This window comes from Aulonocara sp. 'chitande type north' Nkhata Bay, linkage group LG20 (genome assembly GCF_057382095.1).
Source record: "Aulonocara sp. 'chitande type north' Nkhata Bay isolate Kocher_YH1m ecotype deep benthic linkage group LG20, A_spYH_male_GT1.1, whole genome shotgun sequence".
Taxonomy (NCBI): Eukaryota; Metazoa; Chordata; class Actinopteri; order Cichliformes; family Cichlidae; genus Aulonocara; species Aulonocara sp. 'chitande type north' Nkhata Bay.
Window position 1 is genome coordinate 8,545,098 of NC_141363.1, and position 16,080 is coordinate 8,561,177.

The 16,080-nt window shown below is 37.2% G+C and overlaps 1 protein-coding gene across 1 annotated transcript in view; it reads right to left on the minus strand.

Moving 5' to 3' along the window:
* prkar2aa (protein kinase, cAMP-dependent, regulatory, type II, alpha A) overlaps positions 1 to 16,080 on the minus strand; it is a 45,807-nt gene that overhangs the window by 27,802 nt on the left and 1,925 nt on the right. The gene's annotated exons all lie outside the window — the stretch shown is intronic.

Sequence of the window (16,080 nt, forward strand, 5' to 3'; positions counted from 1 at the left end):
ATATTTCAACAAAATTATAGTTAACACCAGTTCATAACTGCACGTTCATACCACCAGCAGTAGGATGGAGACTACAAGGATCAAGCTTGTGAACTTTGGGCTCTTTTTTTAAAGTTCAACACCTAAAATAAGCAAGATAAGTCACAGCAGCAAAAACTATGGTGGTACTGTTGAAAAATACATGACATCAATCTCACCTGTTAAGCCTCAGCCCAAATAACCAAAAACAACTTTTCAATATAAGTCTTTTTAACAGTTGGAAGACTGTGCAAGAAATAGTTCTTTATGGATGCAGACTAATAACATAACCTGTTAATCAGGACAGCATAGAAATTTAGGAGATTTTAAGCAGCAATTCTTCAGGAGTTCACGGGAGTAAAAAGACAATTGAGTGGCGAGATATGAGGTGCTACTGCAATGAGCCAAGCAGGATTTTGGCAAGTGCTGATATAGATTTTTAAGGAGGAAAAATAGCTTTTATATCTCTATAAAGAGCAGTAAATCTACCAGCGCTACACTGAATGGTGCAAGAGCAATTTTACTCAGTAACTGGGCTATATCTTATACCCCATCTTAGGCAATTCGGCATAAAACAATAGCTTGTACAGTCACTGTGACATGCTGATGCAAAAACTAATGGTTGATGACATGTAATATAGAAAGTATGGATATAAAGGGACAAAGAAATTAAACTGGCACAGCCTATAGTTAGCTGTAATTTACCATGTGTTCTGGAATTTATGACTATGTAATAATTTATTTTTGTTTTATTCATCTTATCCTCCACATTGTCTTTTCCTATACTTTTGATATGTACATACTACTTTTTTCCCCTTCCGTTTATGTTGGTCTTGGAGGATCTACCTTGCTTGTATCTTTACACTGCCCTTTCCTTCCTTGTCTACAGTACTGTGCCTGCAGTGACATTTGTTGTAAATGTTGCATCCTACTGTTCACCGATTCAGACTATTTCGATTCGTCCTTGCCAAAACAAACGTCTCAGCAGTTCTCAAAGCCTATACCTTCATCTTTTTTGTCATAATGCTTCCTCTTTTTGCTATTACACTTAGTTTAGTTACTGTTTCAGTCTGTGTTTCACACCATACGACTTTCTGCTCACTCCACATCCTGCCTATGATTTAACTCTTACCATCTCTCAACACAAAAAAAAGTCTCGTCCTCTCCCTCTTTCCCCTTGCCCCATATGTGACTCACTCATTTTCCCAGTATCTAACTCCCTCTATCACACGCTCCCTAAGACTTAGGTCCTTAAAAGGAAGTAACCCTGTACTGCTTATAGCTGCATTGGTGTTAACCCTTTCCCATCACCACAGCCATCAGGTTTTCCAATGCCTCTAACGTCTTTAAGCTCAAATTGACTATTTTTCTTGTGTTTATTACTTCAATCTGTCACAAAATGTGATATTAAAGTAATATTGTCAAAACATTCTCACTAATACAATTTCCTGTATTACCCGTGTTTATGGGAACTTCTGGATAGTTTTTGACCACTAAAAATCAAATGCACTCCAAAGTGAACTTGTAGCAAATAACCAGAAAACCAAAAAAATGTGCCCTGCCACTTCCTAGTTAGACTCACACAGGGAGCAAAATGTTTTCTTTGTGTCAAGTAGAAGGTACATTCTGGCTTTTTAAAATGTGCTACTTTCCAAAGTCAACTTGTAGCTGGCTGTAATATAACAAACCTGTCATCCTTTGTTTTTGGTGAGAAAGATAACTCAAAGAGTCATCTATGGAGTGGAAAGCTAAACACATCCCTTAGGAGATGGTTTACTGTGTAACCCAAAAAGCACACAATTCACACAGAGAAAAAAAATAAATTGGCCGCACAGCTTACATGTGAGGTGGCTGAAAAGATCGACAACACAGCTAAAAATGTAATGTTTATTTTGATTACTCAGTTATCTGAAGTCTGACTTAAGTATATACTCCAAGTTATCACAAAAGTCTCACTAAAATTTCAAAGTTTGTAAGCAGCAGCAATGGCAGCACAGACACAGGCGTACGAAGGCTTTTGCAAATGATATTCAAGCACCACAAGAAAGTGCTTATTTAAGGTCTTTGGAAATCCCCCATGCCCCTGGTAGTGTTAATACTATGCAATTCCCAAGTATTTACACAGGGTAGCAGTTAGTGCAGCAAAAGAAGCACCACTCTTTTACAAACATCATGAGTGTGCTATCTTTTTCAATTATTGGACATCACATAGCATCAATGAAAACAAAAAACAAACAAACAAACAAACAAACAGGCACAGACAAACTATGCCACATGACACCAAGACTAATCAGCGTCAAGTGTCACTTTAATCCAGCAGGAGCTACTTGATGCAATCCTGACCATTCTGAGTAAACTAAGAGAGGTTACAGTTCACTGATGATTGTCTACTCAATAAAATACATATTACTGACTCATAACCTAGTAGTTATGACTTGATTATGGGAGTGACCAAGCTAAATGACTACACTGTAGTTTGTTTTCCCAGACTTCTTCTCTCAGGGGGGCAATACACTCTCTCTAATGACCAATATGCTGCCTACTCCCAAAAAGAAATTCTTAGAAACACCACATTCATGAAGACAGCTAATAGTTACTGGTGACCACTGATGACAGCTTTATGCTGATGTCAAAGCTGATGCACAGTACTTGTGCCAGTATCAAGGAATTTGTGTAATCTTGCACAAGAAAAAGGATGATAAAAGATGGTTAATATTACAAAAAACAGGGGAAGACCACAGGAACAGTTTAAATTCCTGCAGAAATGGCGCTGAAGGATTCACCTGTGTTTTGGAGGAATTAGGACTACGGGATTATGAGGTTAACACGATGCTTCTAACACAATTCAGCCGAGTGTGGCTGAGTATTGGCAGTGATAGCAGCCCAAAACAAGCTGCCAGCTTGTCAGAGACAAGTAACAGCCAAGATATGAACACGAGTATAATTCCAACAATTAAATTTCCATTAAAAAAAAAAACGTTTAAAGACCAAAAAAGGTTTGGTTTGTAAGTAGTGTTTAGTACGTTAATGTTAGCAGAATCTGCGATATAACTGACAGTTTGCTGGATTATAAATCTGCACAAGTTGGGCATTATTATCAGTCACCGGTGAAAACTGACGCTGCAGAACGTATATGACAGCAATCCCCCTTCTGACTTTATCTGGTACTAAATTTATGAACCTAGCTGGTGTAGTTTTTCTGCAACATTTATCATCTGTAAATAGCAGGAAATAATTTATAGTCCTTAGCCTCAGGCGCCTGTGTCATGACCAACCTCGATTCCCTTTTTGGTGACTCTGATGTCGTGCAGAGAACTCCCAGATTATGGTCCTGCAGTTTTCTGTGCTTCTGCTTTTCCATTTTTTGTGAACAAGACTTTAGTTGAAAGAGATGCACACAGACCTCTCCTACATTGAGTTTTTCTTCACTCAAGTTGCTGTATTAAAGACTGAAATGTTTATGGAATAAAACTTAACAGTCTGAATGAAAACTGTGACGTGTCAGACTAGAGATTCACCAGTAATGAAAATAATCTGAGCTTTGGCAAGTACATTAACAGGAACTAAGGTTAGTTTGCAGACTACAGGCATCATAACCTTCTACAAAGTGAGAATGTAGTGTGAATTTATGTACAGGGTGCCATAAATAATATCCCCAACATAGAGACACAATTTATTTATTTTTTTTTGTTGTTGCTTAGTTAATTTTAGTAAAGTGTATATAGACGCGTTTTCGTAACCGCATGTAGGGCGAAGCATCTTTAATTATGTCATCATGTGAAGTGTACAGGTGCTACACAAGCGCATTACAAAGCATCCGATTTAAAAGTAAATAACACACACAATTTAGCACAGCAACATACCTTGCCATTATGAATACTGTTACTTTGATAGATTGATAAAGATTTATGTATCCCATGTCAGAAAAGGGCTCAAGGGATGACACATCCTTCATATGACAAAGGCAACCAAAGCAAAAAACATGAATAGCTATAATGAATCATGTGCCATCTGGCCAATATCAATATTAGTACCAATATTACTCCTCACACCAGACAGTGGTATTACAGCCAATGACTGGTTACTGCTCAGGATGGTATTTTGTACTCTTATTTATGTACTCTCAGGACCCGAAGGATCTTGCACATTTGCAAATGTGAAAACGTGCATTCCCAGTGCACCAATGTTCATACATTGAATGGTAAAGGCTACTTTGGGGGTACAAAGCAGATCTATATAATATTAGGGAGTTGGTGTTGTTACTGTGGCTAACTGATGTAAGATTACTTGTACCCATGATAATGCTGCATGCATTTATTTTAATCTGCAGGATGACAAAGAATGTCATTAACGCCCAAGTTAAAAAAAAATAAAAATATATGACCTTCAACAGTACTGTGTGGTGGTACAACTATGAACTGCAGAACGGTCAGCCTGCACAGCCTAGAGCGTAACACATTCTGATCAAAGCACTGAAGTATAACATAAACAAAGCCAATGTGGTTTCCCATTACATGACCATTTACAGTCACAAAAGTGGGTCAAAATTCCAAATTCTCAAGCTTATGTTTACGGTTAAATGTCAAATGGTAGTGAATTTAATTACCTAACTCATGGGTACCACTTGTTATGCCACTGAAACAGCCAAGCGTGTTTAACCTGGTCCTTCAGTCAAGTCAACAAATCCAACCCAGTACACATAATTAGTTTGTGTTACTATGGAAATGAAGGAAGTCTATAAGATTTAGAAAGATAAATTTACAACAAACAGCAAAAGCAAACAAGTGACAGGTTGCACTCATCCTCCTTTTGTTTTTAATTAATCACTCTTATTTTCTTTGATTCTCACTTGCAGCTTCAATTCTTACTGACTGCCAATGAACAGAGCAGCTACTCTTTTAAGAAGAAAAACAGTAATAGGGTTATACAAACCCACATTATCAGAAGTGCAACGCAAGGACAGGGATATGAAAGTCAGTCATATCAAGGCTATGCAAATATATTGCTACAGATACTTGTTATGGAAGTGAGGGCTGTGAACTACCTGTGACCTCCCAACTTTCTTTATCTGATTCACAATTATGTGAGACCGCTCCCTTTCACTGTCATGTCCAGCAGCAATTGGCTGAGAGTATTTTCAAGGACAGTGGTTTCTATGGTAACAATAGCTGCAACAGTTTAGAGCGCCATGTTAAAGGCAATCTACATGTCTTGAAGCGAACCATTTCATTTTTATTTTAAAGGTAGTTATTTAGACCCCCTATTGTCAGGTAAGTGGTGAAAACTACTGGTGGGTTTTGGGATTCACCATTTATCATTATCAACTGTTAGCAAATAAAACAAATTTCTTTCACCAAGTATAGTCCATTCACATGGTTTTGTTAAAAGCAACCTGCCATTTCCTCCTACAAGGTGGTTGTGTTTTCAATCATGTTTGTCTGTAAACTAAAAACATCCCAAAATTCTAGGTGCGGGGGGGAAAAAAAACAAAAAACAAAACTGGCTTTGAAATTAATGCTTACCTTTAAAGTGGCGACACTGATCCATCATCATCAAATGAGAAACAAGGCAAACTGCTGGATTTTTTCCTTAATAGAATTTTTTTAAGCTAGAGAACAGAGTACATTTGTACATTTCGGTAGAAATACAGACAGTAGATCTGTAGGTCCAAGGTAAATGAGTAAAGAACCAGCGAGTGTTACAAGTTACTACTGTTATAGCTGCTCAGCATAGCTGTTTATCTATCCACTTACATTAACTAATTATGGTAGTCTAAATCAATGAGCATCATATGTTAATGTTTAAACTTTTCTTTATGCAGCAAGTGAGAAACTCCAGTCTGCGTGTTTCTCTCTCAACAGGGCCACACATTATGCAATATGGAAGGTGGATCAGGAGGCCTGTTCTGCTGCCTAGCAGTGACGCCAAATAGTCGATAGACTATGGAGCAACTTGTCCAACCCTGAAGACCATTTTATTTCTTTTATTACTGTGCTAGTAAGTATTTTAATTCCAGATGTTGCATTTATAAATGATCTATAACAGGCTTACATCTTGTTTTAAAATGAACACTGGAAGTCCAGAAGGAATAGCTCTAGTATTGATGTAAACTACCACCATTCCCTACAACCCTTCCCTCCACACTAACCTATAGTGTTGGTTGGTATGGAAGGAAGGATTTTTGGAAGGCCGAGGTTTGAGGAACATGAAGGACTCCAATTTGCTATAACCTATATACTTCAGGTTCATCTCTCCTTTTACAAATCAAAGGAGTTTAGAAATTAAAAAAAAAAAATCCCCAATGACTTTTGCCTAACACAAAAAAAAAATAAAAAAATAAAAAAAATGGCTAGTTTCATATGTAACAAATTACACAAACAAGCATTAGTGCTTGTCTACATAAAGCTTTCTCCTTGTGCATTCAATAAAATCCCATGAAATATAAAGTTCCAGGATGCCCAGTCTGAATTTTGTTGTGATTGTTTTTATTTGAACAACAAATTTATACAAATACCTGCTGCCTAGTGGCTCCAATATTAAAATGTTATTTGATGAGTTAAAGAAAACAAAAACCCTGCAAGGTTAATTTTTACCTCCTCAGCAACACTTGATGGAGGCCACTGTGCCACTGATTATTTAGGTTGATTATAACAAATCTCCTTTAAGCAGTTATGCAACAAAATATTGTATTATAGAATACTTCTGAACAGTATTTACATCCTGTCAGCTAAAGAGGCTGAAAGAGCAGATAAAGTAAAACTTTAAAGATATTTGGCTGATATTAACCACAGCTTTCTCGTTCATTCAGTCTCCTCTTCTCATTCATGCTTTCCTTCTTTCTCAATACCTCGAACCCTTGTTAATTCTCTTTCTTACTGTGCCAAAGATGGTTCTGCTAAACCGCCCTAATAACCTCTCTCTCTAAGCCATGTCACCTAATGAGATTGGGCAAGTACATCAAGACAAACACACGCAGGCCAAGGGAGACAGGGGATCGTGAGAATGACACAGTAGGTTCCAGTGGAAACAGAACGGCAAGCTGACAGACCGATTGAGAGAACAAAGGGAGCACATGACTGTTGACATAAAATCCAAATTCAAATGTTTAAAGAGTGTATATATCAATTTCAACATGATGATGTCATCTTTGTCCTATTTTTAATTAAAATATAGGATTTACATGATTTGCAAAATATGAATCATAAATTTCCTTTTACACAATGTCCTACTTATTTAAGAACCAAGGTTAAAATGATGTGTTCTGTCATGGCTAACACATAGGTAAACAACCTGCCAATGGCGGACATTAAATACTAAGTTACTATGATATCTTTTATTTTTTTTAATAAATGCACGTATTTTTGGTAGAAATTAAAAAAAATAAACTGATAACCGACCAGGTTTCAGGTTCGTCAGTTCATTCTTATCTCACATCGCTAGGTTGTGAAACAGAACTAAAACAACAACTGTTGGTCACAGGCTTATCTGAGTTTACTGCATTGAACAGGCAGCTGACTTCATACTAAATGAATTATTCAAAATGTGTATATACATACTCAGACAACCAAGTTTCCCTTCAGCATTCACCTTTGAACCTTATGTGAACACAATTTTTCCTCTACACCAGGGGTGTCAATCATAAGGCCCAGTGGCCAGAATCAGCCTGGTAAAAACTCTAATCCGGCCCACTGGAAAGCTTAGGGAAATGGCTATTCATACTTCAAAAGTAATTTTGTAAGAGATAAAGAATTAAATGACGGAAAAATTCCTTTTTTATCACCATCCACTATAGGAATTTCTGTTCAAAACTTTTCAATTTTGTAATTACAGGAGTCTGGGCTACCAGGATTTTCTTTCTGTAATTGTACATATTTAATTTGTGCTGACAGCTTTCTTCCATTTGCTGCATCAGCATTTCTTTATCATGTAGAAAATCTGAGATGTACTTTTGCACTTTTTTCTGATCTTAAGATATCTCAAGGATTAAATATGTAGTTAAACTTCCATCCATTGTCAGGAAGGGGGACTTGCACTGATGCAGCCCACTTAAAACTGAAGTGATGTAAAATGAGTTTGACAATCCTGCTCTGTACTATATGCGCTATAATTTCCATTTATAGATGTTTTCTATATGAATATATGAGAGCAGCATGAGCTAAGAGAGAATAATCAACAATGGCTGCTCCATGAAAAGGAAAAGCACTTGTTCACACAGGAAGCATGTTTGCAGACAATTCAATAGTGGCTAAGAGTGCTCAAAAATGACAAAACAATATAAGACATATGGATCTGATACATTTCTGTGACGATACATCTTTGGTATAAATCAGGAATCAGAGTGCCATGAAAATGTGTGAAAAAAAGCAAAAAAAAAAAGCATTGGTTTACTTCTTAGTAAGGACCGGGATTCCCAAATTCCAGCCTGGAGCTATGGCCCACATTACTGGCGCCACATTTGTCTCAAAATGTGGCGCCAGTAACAACCCTAAACGCTGGAGGAATGAGTCCCACATCCTTTAGTTGTATTTGTTTCTTTTTATAATTTCAATTCAGGTCTTTGTCATCCTCCTTAACTTTGTTGCTATCCCATGCCCTCATCTGTTCACTCCCCTCTGTAGTTCCCCCGCTTTTCTCCCAGGAGAAACATCAATAAATGAGCATGTTTCTGATACCTAGAATATTGGTTTAGTGTTAGTTTTATTGCCTTTATTTGGCCAGTGAATTGAAACTAAAACTCTTGCTTTGTGGATTGTCCAAATTGGGGGAAAAACAACTGGTTAAAACATTTTCTACAAAAAACATTGATGCTTCTCAGCTCTTTTACTTCCTGCTCTCTTTTTTCTTACTTTAATTTGCACATCTTCATATACAGTGCGTATAGTAGGATAAATACAGCATGTTTTGTTAGAACACTGGGGTAAGCTAAATAACTTTGAGCCTTTAACTTTTTCAAAAAAAAGACTATAGTTTTATTTTTCAAGAAAGAGTGAAACCAAATCAAACTAAAGTACAGACCTGATCATTTCCACTGATGGGAAGTCTGGCTTATACCACATTATCTATTGCATATGACAATCAAAGGTGAGACATAACACATAATGAACTGAATTCACAAAACATCACAACTTCTTCTAATGCACCAAAGAGATCAACATGATGACATGACAGTAGTCTGCACTGATCAACCTGACCCTTTTGCACGACTGGGACAGAGACAGTCTCCTGAGAGGGTTCCAGCCTGGATTTAATGTACACCAAGAAGGCTGGCATCATACTCAGATCTGTTGTCCAGAAATATGTAATCTAGATGCCTCTGATGGCGGTAATAAATCTACATATATGTGTCACTGAAGGCTTTAACTGGACTGGCGAGGCAGGGTTCAGACAGCATTATGATTCACAAGAATAGTGTGCTAGAGACACGGGATGCATATTAACTTCAAACAGGAGCAGCAGAAGATAAAATGCAATCTCTCTCTTTAAGCCAGTCATCCCTCACCACTTCCTTATTTTGTTGCAGGGACTAAGATGGCTAGAGGATAGAGAACAAGGAAGTACAAAGGTTCAAATGATGTCTACTAGCAAATACATGCAAGCCAAGTTGTCTCATAGCCTGCTGTACCAATAACCGATGACAATCCCTTAAATGGACAACGGAGATTAGGACAGCTACATTAAATGTCTCCTGAAATCTAATTTCCACATAAAGTGTTTGAGACTTGAAGAGTGACTAAAGAACTGACACTATAGCCATCTCAAACTATTTTAGTGTATTGTTATTTTAAAAAGATATAGATCGAGAAAATGATGTAAAGACAAATACTTCAAAAAGTCAGAAATATACAAACAGGACAATAGAATTAAGAAAATTTGTTGGTTTCCATATACATTTTTTTTAATTCAAAGAGATGTGAAGAAACAGGGTGAAGAAAGGTAGAGAGATAAGGCTACAAAGACATTCAAACAAAGAGACACCAAGATAAAAAAATTTTTTAAAAAGCTGATAACGAAGTTTAAGCAGATTTAAAAAAAACAAAAAAAAAACAAAACACCACACACACAATCTGAAGAAATCAAAGGAATAACACAACAAAGAGACAAATTTAGAGTTCTACAGTCTGATCAACAGGCAGACAAAAATTACATACATACATACATACATGCATACTACTCCCCTGGTGCTAAAAAGGAAAAGAAAACGCAGAGTGCACGAAAGAGATTATGACCTTAGCCATGTTTAAAGACTCCACCCCCCATTAGACTGGCATGCTTTAACCACGAATCATTTAGCAGCAGTACAAAGTTATTTAGCATAAGCAAAACAATTACATTACTAGTTAATTTATAATATATGATACAATACTGAAAAAAAATTTCTTACCGGTAAATGCTTTTTCTCAGCTTTACATACATAAACTTGTTATTGACATCAGCACAAAAAGTGGGCTTAAAAATTAGGTGCTTAAAGACGTATTTGACCATAAACGTGGTTCAAATTCCAGTATCGTGAATTTGGAACATCACATCTTCTGCTATGTACTCTACACGGTATTTAAAATAGATGGATAATGATCTCTGGTATTAATGATTAGTCAATCCAGGCAATTTTTAGCTTATTTTCCAATTAATGCAGAAAATGAATATCATTATTAAATGTATTGTAATTGTGTCTGCTGACGCACAACTTTGCCACTACTCCTCAATTTCTTGATTAAAGTGGTGTCACTGTCACACTGAAACTGCTGTGTGTAGGAAGGGCATGGAGAAGAGCAAAGGTGAGACAGACCCAGACAGATTTTATGACTTAATAATTGGTAATATCACGTATTGTCACCAACTGGGATAGGCAAAATTTTTCATAGTTGTATCTGAAGACTTTTCAGCTAGTACAGCCTACTCCTTCTTCTTCTTAATGCCATAAGTGTGGTATTACTCCCCTCTGAATATCCTATTACCAGCACTCCATTATCTTACAGCTGGTTCAGTTTATGTGTTTGGGCTACCGAGTTTAGATTCAGTCAGGTTCAGTCTATGGAGGTAGCCAATCCTACGAGGGTCACACAAACACCATGCTGGTAATTTGATAATTACTCGCCCTGAACATGAACAAAAACCCTGTTTTCATCTGGACAGAAGGCTAAAAAAAGGCATTTTCAAAACTTGTCTTTTTTGCATATGATAAAAATAAGACAAGAGTAAAGACAGCAACTGCATTAGTGAACTATCAGCCAGGCAGAGTAGTATGAGCCGTCTGGGGGCTTTTCCACTTAACACCATCAGACTGCCAGTCCAACTGGTCTCCATAGTAGGCTGGATGAGATTTGCCTGCAGGCTAAAAGCACCCTGGACATACACTGCTGTCTACTAATCAGGTCACCTGTTGCACAACACTAAACTGAGACTAGTCACAAGCACGCAAACCTACAGATATAAAATTGTGCACACTTACAGTGACAAAAGTCATTTGAGTGTACATGTACTCCCTCTTCCACTAATCACTGTTACCACTGTGCACAGACACAAAGCTCCTAGACGAAAATGAAAACTGACATCTCAGCTCGTCTTACTGAACCAATTATTAGTGTCTTTAGAGACAAAGCAGTCTGTACTTTCATCCCAAATAAGTGAAACTAAAGCACAAAGCAATATTAAGGGGGGAAAATGGTCCAGTAGCAAATGTATGAATTAGAGAGGGATAGAAAAAAATGAAAACAGTAGCAGGATCACAATTTACATCAAAGAAAACTATAGGAGTCTCTCTGTTTTCTCTTTTAGAAGCAGTTTGTTCTGACAATCATGTTATGAGTTAATTTTATCTACTAAAAAAAAAAAAAAGCCAAATCAAACTGCTTAAGAGACATAGGAAAAATATGGAGGGAAAAAAAGAGGGCCATAGAGGGAGAAAGGGAGAACACTATGGGAGCAAAGGAAGAGACTGGGGGGAGCAGGGTGTAAACAACACTGAGGTGGTGGTGACAGAGCAAGGGTGGAGACAGAAAGAGGTCACAGGCAGAATTTCATCACATTGTGTGCGGCCATACTCCGAGCTAAATTACGCAGAGCCTTTGACACAAACCAAACATGCAAGAAACACATTTTATCTATTCCACACAGAAACAAACTGTGGTCTGCATTGACAAACACATCCACACATTTGTCAGCTCATATGCCAAACTTGGACTGATAAATTTTGAGCTCTGATGAAGCTTTCGGATTTGGCCAGATGATGAATTCTGGGACTGGGGGACTCTTGTGGCCATGCAAAACTAGAACACAACCACATCTTCAATGCAAATCTACAAGTGCATGACAGTGTTTTTCTATCATGTTGGACAGATATGACAGAAACTAAAACACTTGACACTTGCAACACAAACTCAAAAATATTTTTTTTTCCAATTACTGGTGTTTCAACCATAGAGCTTTAATGTTTCCTGTACATTTTCTTTGGTAGAAGAACTTAAATACATAAATTTCTAACAGTATTTACTCTTAACAGGGCAAACACACTAACTCAAAACATTTACTCTAGGTTTAATCACATCAAAACAAACCTGATGACACACTGTCACGTTTAATTTGCACCTAAGTAAAACAGCAAATGAGTTTGAGATCTGGAAACCTTTTATTGCACTTTATTAAATTTTTGTAAGGCCCTCAATCCTGTTATTTAATGCGTTTCATTTTGATGACATTTAAAGGCTGGTGGACACCCTTCTTAGAAAGATGTCTATGTATCATTAAAAAAAGAATATAACAGACCTTATCTCTTAATCTAATGGTGTGTTTAACAGCAACAGAAGATTTGCAGTCCGAAATGGATACCAACCATCTGGGAAAATTTGCACTTACTATTGCAAGAGAGCTGCTGCGATGAAAAGGAAACACTGATGACGTTATGACTCCTCTCAAGATATCTGTTTTCAAAATACCAGTGCTTATAAATAATCAAAACAACACACGGAGGTAGAATTTTGAAAATATGGACCGATGCTTTTAAGGAAGGAAAAAAACTTTAAAGTGTTACAGTTAAATCATTACTAGACAAACTGGCTAAGACCTATTAATCTATGGAAAATCTGCACTCTGAAGAGAAAAATCTAAGCTAGCATTCTGTTATGAATCCATGCAGCACAACCATCTAGCTACAAAGCATTTCTACAAAGTTTTGTGCAGCTTAGAATAATTACATAAACCCATTCTCTTCTCCTCCCTCAATTATTTTTTTAATACAGCCTCTGCTTTATCCCTGCTGTCTTTCTTATAAAAACACTTTTAATTAGTTTCTATTATCATCTCTAGGAGTCATCTGTCCCTCCATCCATCTTTGACTAAAAAGCCCTGCTCGTTTCAGTCAGAGGCATCCATTCATCCCCTCCTGTTTCTCTTAGTGAACAAGCACTGCTAAACTGACAGTAGAGGAGGCAAGGAGAGGAAAACCACATATACAAATTAGAAAGATGCCCTTGTGTTGCACCCTTTTTCTCATTATCACTGTATTTCTGAAAATTGAGTAAAATGGACGCATTTGTTCTGGATTCAGCTACTAACCATTAAAGGTAAGTATGATGCAATCCTAATATTCACAGAAGTGAATTTTACTCCTGCCAAATACAAATCTTAAATTCACTACCAGAAACCCAGTTTGGTGTCCATGTCACCCATTCAGCAAAAAGAAAGAAGATTATAAAATTGTCAATAAATGACTTCTTAAAAGCTCAGCCTCAATATAAAAAGGGTTACTTAAAAACCTGAATATCACCAAAATATGATGGATGTATAACTAAATCCTCTATTGTTAACCAGCTTAGACCTGTGTGGTGAGCCCTAAGTGGATTCAGGCAGCAGGAGTTACAGAAACAAGACAAGTAAATTACCACAAGACGTCCTGTTTTTAGGGATACGGTGTACCATCCATGGAAATACACAAGCAGCTATCTAGTTCATTTACATGTTAGGCCTTTAGCCAACACACAATGATTTCCTTCAGAGCAAAAGAAAGGTTAAGAGCACACTGGTGAGTCATCGTAAATGTAAGTAGCCTATTAAAACAATAGAATTAACATCTAAAGAATATCCAGATACCACAGATTCATGAAAAAAAAATCAACCAAAACAACACAACTGGAAAAGCACCTTGAACTTCTTTCAATTTTTTCTTGAATTCAGGGCCAGCTAAACAATATTTATATTAGACTGCACAGCTCAATACTATTTCAGCTCAATACTAATTTCACAACAGCCATACTTTATAAAGAGGATAGCAACTCAAAATACCTTACCTGCCAACTCAGCAGTAATACAGTTTAATCACTTGTGCTCTAAATGTGAGAAAAATTACTCCTAGTCTTGAGCAGAAGGCATGCAAGAGAGGACATGCAGCAAGTACCAAATTCAATAAAATGCCCCAAATAACCAATCATAATTCAAGTAAGTAGAAGTATGACATTTGTATTTTACCAGCATAGTTTGCAGACTGTGCTGATAGTTATGCAGAATGTCCCATTTATAGCTAACAGAACCAGGTTTGTATTTCTCACCTAAAAAAATAAGTAATGACGTTCTTGGTTTGTGGATTAAAAATGCTAATTTGGTGTCTTCAGTACTCAAGCAACTGTCTTAGAGCACGTGCTAGTGAACTAACTGAATTAGATCACTCATTATACCTATAGGCTGCAGCAGTGGTCAGGCAAGAGCACATGATACCTTTCATTATGCAGGCCTGTGTTATTACCATGAGAAATAATGTTAATGTTCCCTGGGGGAAGTATACACAAGCCTACTGGATAATCTAATGTCATGGAAGTCATGTGTGTGAACTCCAGAATCCAGATTTCTCCCTGGAGCACAACTGTTGCAGCTCCCTTTCCTTTATTATCCCCTAGAATGAGGTGTGATTGCTAATCACAGTGTACTTGGACACATTTTTTTATGTCGTCACCAGGCTGGAATTTGAACGGTTGTGAAAGAATGCCATAACACAACTGCTTACTTTCACAAGTATGCAAAAGGACTCACTGAAACTCAAATACATCTGGCGCGTGTACACCAAAGCGTACGCACGCACACACACACACACAACTCTCTCAGCTGAAGTCACAGCTGTTTTACAGCGGGCAGAACCCATTTTGTATTAGCAGAAAAAGAAAACATAATCCCTGTTCACCATGAGCCAGCTTGTACCAATCTACAAGGCTGGCCAACATTGCTTTCAGGAGAGATTAAAACTGTATATTTAAAACTGTATATTTGGCATAATTGTTAAACCACAAAACTAGAATAGAAGCTCAAAAAAAAAAGGAATACTAACAACAGGCCCAAAAAGAATAGATCTCATGAAGCCCAAAATTCACTTTAGTGCTCCGGTACCTGCTGGTGATTTGACAAAAGCTGTGCAGCCAGCTAGGTTGCAGCATTTGGGTTCCAATTACTATTTACAAACAAAAAAGGGGCTTCAGTTTTTATCTCCACATAGTTTCACATATATACATGATAGTTTACAGATGATGCCAGTGAACATACTGGTGTGATCTAGGTCACATTGCTCTCAGGAGCACAGAGGACAGCTGAGTTTGGGAGCAGCTTATATCTTATGCCAGTGTGCCAAACACAAGGGATTGATGCAAAAGAGGCCCAGTATCACTATTGAGGTACAATTTAGAGTTATATATACACACACATTCACTGCTCTGGGAAAACATCATGCCGATTTTGTTATTACAACATTATATGTCGTTACAGGACAGCTTTACCTTGTTACCTTTCGCATCTTGGGCTACTTCAGTTTTCTGGAAGTATAAATTTAATTTAAGAATATGTTAAAGAGCACATTGAATCTACATTTAACAAAGACGGCTCTTTCAGATCCTTAGACATGTAAATAATAAATTATTTCTGATCCTGAAAGTCAGATGATGAGAATGTAGTAGACCCAGATTAGATCATGTCTGCTTTGCCAAGCTGTCTGCTCAGTGGGATTTTCTGAGAGCAAGTGCATGTATGAAAATATGGCAGACGTAACACGCTAAAGAATCTCCCAAGAAGACGGATAAATTCTGACCA